Below are 8502 nucleotides of genomic sequence, written 5' to 3' on the forward strand. Positions count from 1 at the left end.
GGAAATTTGTTGAGAGACATGTTTTTGTGCATCAAGTTTATGGCACCGCTGCCGGGGATTGATTTTGTGTCGACAATAATTAAGTTAGAAGATCACTAGATTGAGCATTTTTCTTTCGTTTGTTTATTTTACCTAGTCATTTACCTTTAGTTCATTTACCTTATTCCTTTATCCCCTCTACCCTCTCTATTTTCTTTTTCTTTCTTATTACTTACAATTATGCTCACTTACCCACTACCTGTTTGATCATTTGCACCACTCAGACTAACAGCCACTCTAACAAGAATAATCACTTCATTTTATTTCTTGCTATGTGCTCTGTTAGTTGTATAATAGAGAGAAGAAGCGGGGCTTCAACTTCCTTTGATTCGGAACCAGAAAGGACCCTTTCTAGATTAAGGAGGGAAGCAAGAGAAAAAAGAGTTGTTGGTGCTAAGGAAGAGGAAGAGTACTTTGAAACAAACATGGAGGAGAACTTGGAAAACAACCATGAAGAAGAAGCTCACAACCATGCCAGAGAAGGTCCTGTGAATCATGTTGGGCAAGAAAGAGGAGTGCTAGGCTCTTACATCAATCCAAACCCAGGAAATTATGGAAGTAGCATCCAAAAGCTAACCATACATGCCAATAACTTTGAATTGAAACCCCAGCTCATCACCCTTGTTCAGAACAACTGCTCATTTGGAGGAAGTGCCCAAGAAGACACCAATCAACATCCAACCACCTTCTTGAGAATATGTGACACTGTGAAGTCTAATGGTGTTCATCCGGATGTCTATAGACTGCTTTTGTTCCCCTTTTCACTCAGGGACAAAGCATCTAAATGGCTGGAATCCTTCTCGAAGGAGAGCTTAATGAATTGGGAAGATGTGGTGAACAAATTTTTGGCAAGATTCTACCCTCCTCAAAGAATCAACAGGCTGAGAGCTGAGGTACAAACCTTCAGGCAACAAGATGGTGAAACTTTCTATGAGGCATGGGAGAGGTTTAAGGACTTAACAAGAAGGTGCCCACCAGACATATTCAATGAATGGGTTCAACTGCACATTTTCTATGAAGGTCTTTCTTACGAGTCAAAGAAGGTCGTAGACCATTCATTAGGGGGCTTTTTAAACAAGAAGAAGACCATTGAAGAAGCCATAGATGTCATAGAGACTGTGGCTGAGAATGACTACTTCTATGCTTCTGAAAGAAGCAACACTCGAGGAGTGATGGAGCTGAACCACATGGATGCACTACTGGCTCAAAACAAGATGATCACCAAGCAGTTAGCGGATCTTACCAAGATGGTGGAAGAAAACCAAGTTGCAGCAGTCATCACTTCATTACCAGCTCAAGAAGGAGTGAATGCAGGAGAAGAAGGTGACTGGGAACAAGCCAATTATGTTGGAAATTCACCCAGACAGACCCATGATCCATACTCCAAAACTTATAATTCTGGTTGGAGAAACCACCCTAATTTTGGGTGGGGAAACCAACAAGACCAAGGCCAAGACCAGAGACGCCACAACCATAATCCCATCAATAATGCAACTCACCAACATCCCTCACAGAGATCCTATCAACACCCACCTAATCACCCTTCTCAATCATCTAACCTCAACCCACCATCACCAACTGAAGATAGACTTTCCAAAATTAAGACTCTACTTGAAAGCATATGTAAGGAAATTCAAGACAGTAAAGCTTTCTGGGAAGAAGTGCGATCCAATATGCAGAATCAAGATACTGCCATCAAAAAACTTGAAACACAAATTGGCTACTTATTCAAGCAAGCCCCTGGCCACAACATTCACAGCAACACTAATTCAACTCCAAGGGAGGAGTGTCAGGCTATCACCCTCAGAAATGGGAAAGAATTGAGGGAGACCTACAAGAAACCACAAGAGAAGAAATTGGATGAAAAAGAAAAGGGACGAGAGGAAATGCAAGTCTCCACTCCTAAGTCACATCAAGAGGGAGAAGTGCTGAAACCATGCTTCCCAAAAGCCCCATACCCCCAGCAATTAAAGAAGAAGGGAGAGGACAACAAATTCTCAAGATTCTTGGAAATCTTCAAGAAACTACAGATCCTTTGCTGAAGCAATAGAGCAAATGCCGCTCTATGCCAAGTTCTTGAAGGAATTGATGACCAAGAAGAGAAGCTGGAAGAACAACAAAACTGTCGTACTCACCGAAGTATGCAGTGCCATCATTCAGCACAAATTGCCCCAGAAATTGAAGGATCCTGAGAGTTTCCAAATCCCTTATATTATAGGGGAAATCACAGTGGAGAATGCTTTATGTGATTTGGGAGCTAGCATAAATCTGATGTCCTTAGAAATGATGCGGAAAATGAGGATTGAGGAGGCCAAATCAACAAGAATGGCCCTGCAACTAGTAGACCGATCATTTAAGTTTTCTCACGGAATAGTAGAAGACTTGTTGGTGAAGGTGGGAGACTTTATCTTTCCAATAGACTTCGTAGTATTGGACATGGAGGAAGGAGCCAAGACCTCTATCATCTTGGAAAGGCCATTCTTAGCCACTGCCGAAGCCATCATTGATGTCCAAAAGGGTGAACTTGTCCTTAGACTACATGAGGAGAAAATGATATTCAATGTGTTCATGGCCATGAGTTACCCATAAGACTCATTGGGAGAATGTATAAGGTTGGACTCAGTGGATGCTGTGGTGCAAAAGACTCTTGAAGAAGAAGAACTTGAGGAGTTAACAGAAGAAGAGGAATCAGCTTCACGCGAAGAGGCTGCAACAGTTGAAGTTCATGTTCAAAGCACACTAGAAGGGAAGGATGAAAGAAAAGAAACACCCAAACTTGAGCTAAAGGCACTGCCACCCACTCTCAAGTATGCATATTTAGGAGAGAATGAAAGCTATCCAGTGATTATAAATTTAGCCCTCAGCCGAGAACAAGAGGAAGAGTTACTTCAAGTCTTACAAAAGCATAAGGATGCCATTGGATGGACACTTGCTGACTTGAAGGGAGTTAGTTCGACCATATGCATGCATAAGATACTATTGGAAGATGATTCCAAACCTTCCATTCAACCCCAAAGGAGGCTGAATCCAGTTATGAAGGAAGTGGTACAGAAGGAAGTCATGAAACCGTGGCAGGGAGGAGTAATCTACCCAATTTCGGTTAGCCCATGGGTTTGTTCCGTCCAAGTGGTCCCCAAGAAAGGAGGAATCACAGTGGTACCCAATGAAAGGAATGAGCTGATCCCTATAAGAACTGTCATAGGATGGAGGATGTGTATTGATTATAGAAAACTCAATGAAGCCACAAGAAAAGATCACTTCCTACTTTCCTTCATGGACCGGATGCTGGAAAGACTTGCAGGACACGCATATTATTGCTTTCTAGATGGTTATTCAGGATATAACCAAATAGTGGTTGATCCAAGAGTTTAGGAGAAAATATCATTTACTTGCCCATATGGAGTGTTTGCCTATAGGCGCATGCCATTTGTGTTATGTAATGCACCTGCAACTTTTCAATGCTGCATGCTTTCCATCTTCTCGGATATGATAGAAAAGTTCATTGAAGTCTTCATGGATGACTTTTCAGTATTCGGAGATTCCTTTCCTAATTGCCTTGGTATTAAAAAGATGTCAAGAGACCAATGTGGTCTTGAATTGGGAAAAATGCCACTTTATGGTGACAGACGGAATAGTCCTTGGTCATAAGGTTTCTAACCAAGGTATTGAGGTAGACAGAGCTAAGGTGGAGCTCATTGAAAATTTACCTCCACCGAGTGATGTCAAGGCAATTAGGAGCTTTTTGGGGCATGCTGGTTTCTACAGAAGGTTTATTAAAGATTTTTCAAAGATAGCCAAGCCCTTAAGCAATCTCCTTATGTCTGATACACCATTTATCTTTGATGAGAAGTGCATGCTCGCAATTGAAAACTTGAAAAAGAAGCTATCCTCAGCTCCTATCATCACCCCACTTGATTGGAATTTGCCATTCGAACTGATGTGTGATGCATCTGATTTCACACTTGGGGCAGTGTTAGGACAGAGAAAAGAAAATTCGGTGCATGTCATATACTATGCCAGCAAGGTCCTCAATGACACTCAACGAAACTATACCACTACCGAAAAGAAGTTGCTGGCGATAGTTTTTGCATTTGACAAATTTAGATCATATCTCATTGGTTCTAAAGTGATTGTTTTCGCTAATCACACGGCACTTAAATATCTATTTGCCAAACAGGAATCAAAACCAAGACTAATCAGATGGATCTTATTGTTGTAGGAATTCAATACTGAGATTAGAGACAAAAAGGGCGTGGAGAACAAGGTAGCAGATCATTTATCCAGAATCCCTTGTGAGAAATATGTTACACATGATACAAGTGTGAATGAGTTCTTTCCGAATGAGCAGCTAATGTTGGTTTACAAGGCACCCTGGTTTGCGGATATTGCCAATTTTAAGGCAGTTGGTGACTTGCCTCCTGGAATCAACAAACATCAAAGAAGAAAACTCATCAAATATGCTAAATATTTCATTTGGGATGAGCCTTATCTCTTTAAGAAATGCTCAGATGGGATCCTTATGAGGTGCATTTCAAAAGAAGAGGGACGAGAGGTCCTGTGGAATTGTCATAGTGCTAGCTATGGAGGTCATTTTAGAGGAGAAAGAACTGCAGCAAAGGTACTACAATGTGGATTCTTCTGGCCCACTATCTTCAAGGATGCCAAGGAACTGGTGAGGAGCTGCAATGAGTGTCAAAGGGCTGGAAATCTGCCCAAGAGAAATGAGATGCCACAGCAATATATCTTAGAACTTGAACTGTTTGATGTGTGGGGGATCGACTTCATGGGACCATTCCCAACCTTATATTCGAACAAGTATATCTTGGTGGCAGTGGACTATGTATCTAAGTGGGTGGATGCCGTGGCAACCCCAACAAATGACAACAAGGTGGTCATAAACTTTCTTAGAAAGAATATCTTCACCAGATTTGGAGTCCCACGAGCCCTCATCAGTGACGGAGGGAGTCATTTTTGTAATAGACCATTGGAGACCCTACTCCTAAGGTATGGGGTGAAGCATAAGGTTGCCACACCTTATCATCCCCAAACAAGTGGGCAAACCGAGATATTAAACAGAGAGTTAAAAAAGATATTGGAAAAGACTGTAGGGGCATCAAGAAAGGACCGGGCGAAAAACTAGATGATGCTCATTGGGCATACAGGACAGCCTTCAAAACACCAATTGGGATGTCTCCATATCAACTGGTGTACGAAAAGGCCTGTCACTTACCATTAGAGCTGGAGCACAAAGCCTTTTGGGCTTTCAAGATACTAAACCTTGATAGCACTGCTGCTGGTGAAAAGAGGGTCTTGCAGCTGCAAGAACTGGAAAAGTTTAGGTCTCAAGCCTATGAAAATACCAAGATCTATAAGGAAAAAGCAAAAAGGAGACATGATCTCAACCTGGCACCAAGAAGTTTCGAAGAAGGACAACATGTGCTTCTCTATAACTCCAAATTGAGACTCTTCCCTAGGAAACTCAAATCAAGGTGGTCCGGACCCTTTCTAGTCACAAAAGTCTCACTTTATGGACACATAAAAATCATGGAAGAAAGCTCAAAGAGGACATTCATTGTGAATGGACAAAGACTCAAGCACTACTTGGGTAGCATGGGGGAAGACCCTAAACAGAAGTATAATCTCAACTAGAGAAGCCACCATTGAGCTAGCGACGCTAAAAAAGTGCTTTGTTGGGAGGCAACCCAACCTGAGGTAGTCTCTTTCCATTTTTGTCTCAATAAAGGACTCAAGTAGAATTCTCCGTATTGTGAGGAGCTAAGTTTGGTGTTGCACACTAAAACCTCCCAAGGGTGAATGTGAAACTCTAAGTTTGGTGTTCCACCAAGAGACTCACCCTAAAGAGTGCATTGCAACCCTTCATTGATAAAGCATCTCCTCTAACAAACAGAGAAACTACTTGACGAATGTTTAATCTCTAATGCATAAATTGCTTTTCTAATTCATAATTGTTTCTGAATAAAAGCACATGAGGTTTCTGCATGTATTCAATTTGTTGTATTAGGCAAAGAACTAAGTTTGGTGTTCACACACCAAATTAAGTTCAAAAATTCATAAGCATACATGCATGCTAACTACTTTCTAAGTGCTTGTGAGAACAAGCAACTTCCAACAGTTTTACAGGAAGTCAATCAATCTCAGGAAGGAACCATATATCATCATCTAAGGAAGACATCAGGAGGTTGTATTGAACTATCTCTGAGTTATAGTGCTTTAATTGAAAGTATGATTGAATATTGTTCTCAAGGATATCCATATTCTGCTTGTTCTCTCCCTAGTCACATATAAGTGTGTTGGTCTAGGTCCTTGTCTCTCATTTTCATCATGCTTACATGTATGATTGTCCTTTTAAGTCAATTAAAAAGAAAATGTTATGAAAAACAAGAGTGGAGTTATCTTGTGAAGCAAATTCTGAATGTTTGTGGTAGGGTCATTGATGAGCTAAGTTGGTTCACCAACAAGGTGTATAGGCAACTATATGCTCCAATTCACATGCTTGAGACACACCCTATGAGACTAACCAAACAATAAGATCCCAATAAGAGAAGAGAAAGAACAATAAGAGTTTGAAAAGGAAAGAAAAACAATAAGAAATAGGGCTAGGCACCAAGGGTTTGAATATTGAGGCATGTGTCTGTGGTGTTCCTGTGCAAGGGATATGCTTGGATGAATAAGCTCTTAGGGATGCCTTATCACCTGGTAACTTGGGTTAACTAATCCGGGATTATCAGCTGAAAGCCCACTATCAAGAGCAACCTTTGCTACAGAGCACTTAGTAACCCAAAGAGGTGCTAGATACCAAGGTCTCAAGAAAGAAAAAAACAACAAACCATGTGCCTGTAGTGTGTATGTATGGGGGAAAGAGACTTGAGGGAGTAAGTCCTTAGGGGTGTCTTAACACCTAGCACCTTGAACCAACTGGTTCGGGAGTGTTGGCTGAAAGCTTATCATAAAGAATCGCCCTCTCACAAAGCACTTAGCCTAAAAAGAATGCAATAAAACCTGGAAAAGAAGGGAGGATCAATAAATAGGAAGTCTCAAAGGATGCAATCAAGTGAGTGTTCAAGGGCAAGATAAAGGCCTGAAAACCAGTGAAGGAATGAACCTAAGTTGCTATGCATGAAACCCCATAAACCAGAGACTTGAACTTCTATAATAATTATTTGTTTATCTTGTTCTTTCAGTCATTTTTCCTATGTTTTAGTACTTGCTTAGGGACAAGCAAGCTTTAAGTTTGGTGTTATGATGCCAGAGCATCTAGGCCAGTTTCACTGACCTTTTTTTTTACTGTTTTAGGGTAGTTTCATGCATTTTCTTAGTCAATAAGCAAGTTTTGGATGAAAATACACTTACACCTTGATTCAAGCAATTATTGTGAACTTTACATGATTTCATGAGGATTAGGCAGGAATTGAATAATATAATTGATGATGCATAATCTCATGACTTGGAACAAAGCTTTGATGCACTTTAATTGCTTGATTTCAGGACAAAGGAAGCTAGAAGGAGCCACGTTAGCAGCCACGTTAATCTAATTAACGTGACCACTAACGTGGAATGGGGACAAGCTTGTAGCGTTAATGGAAAAGGTGATCACCAATAATGCCTTCGAAGCCATCATAGCCCACTTTAGTTGCCATGTTAACTACATTAACATGGTAGCTAATGTGGAGGAAAAGAGGAGCTCCAACGTTAGTGGTAAAAGTGACTGCCACTAACGTTCCACAAAGGCACAGATTAAGCCACGTTAAGAGTCACGTTAATCTAATTAACGTGAACTCTAACATGGGATGAGGAATTAATTACCAACGTTAGTGACACTCACCTTTGTCACTAACGTTGGACCAACCCAAGAGTGCCCACGTTAGTGGTCATGTTAAGACCACTAACGTGAGAAGTAACGTGGAGCTAAGCATGATAAGCCAACATTAGTGACACTCACCTTTGTCACTAACGTTGGAGATGACAATCACTACCACGTTAGTGGCCACGTTAGTCCAATTAACATGAACTCTAACGTGGGAAGGATGGGCATTTGGAGCGTTAGTGACAAAGGTAAGTGTCACTAACGCTCTCGAAGCTTAGGCATGCCCACGTTAAGAGTCACGTTAGTTATACTAACGTGAACTCTAACGTAGGGAAACAGGGCAAAAGGCAACGTTATTGGAAAAGGTGAGTGCCAATAACGTTTGCGAAGGACCAAGAGGCAACGTTAGTGGTCACGTTAGTGCCACTAATGTTGAAGTTAACGTGGATCATTTTGGGTTGGAACGTTGATGAAAAAGGTGATCGTCACTAATGTTCTCGAACCCACATTTTCACTTAACGTTAACACCACTAACGTCCTAACTAACGTCCATGCCTAACTCACACTTTTCTACAAACAAAGCTGAGCCCACTGAAGATTGTAACTGCTTCAACACAAGATCAAAGGCCCATATCCAA

At 41.1% G+C, this 8502-nt stretch overlaps 1 non-coding gene across 1 annotated transcript; it reads right to left on the minus strand.

Moving 5' to 3' along the window:
* Positions 1-917: 917 nt before the first annotated feature.
* Positions 918-1021, minus strand: LOC127747264 (small nucleolar RNA R71). Its single transcript, XR_008009066.1, has one exon. It is a non-coding gene; the product is annotated as a small nucleolar RNA R71 (small nucleolar RNA).
* Between the last annotated feature and the right edge of the window lie 7481 nt (positions 1022-8502).

Source organism: Arachis duranensis, chromosome 4, assembly GCF_000817695.3.
Source record: "Arachis duranensis cultivar V14167 chromosome 4, aradu.V14167.gnm2.J7QH, whole genome shotgun sequence".
NCBI lineage: Eukaryota > Viridiplantae > Streptophyta > Magnoliopsida > Fabales > Fabaceae > Arachis > Arachis duranensis.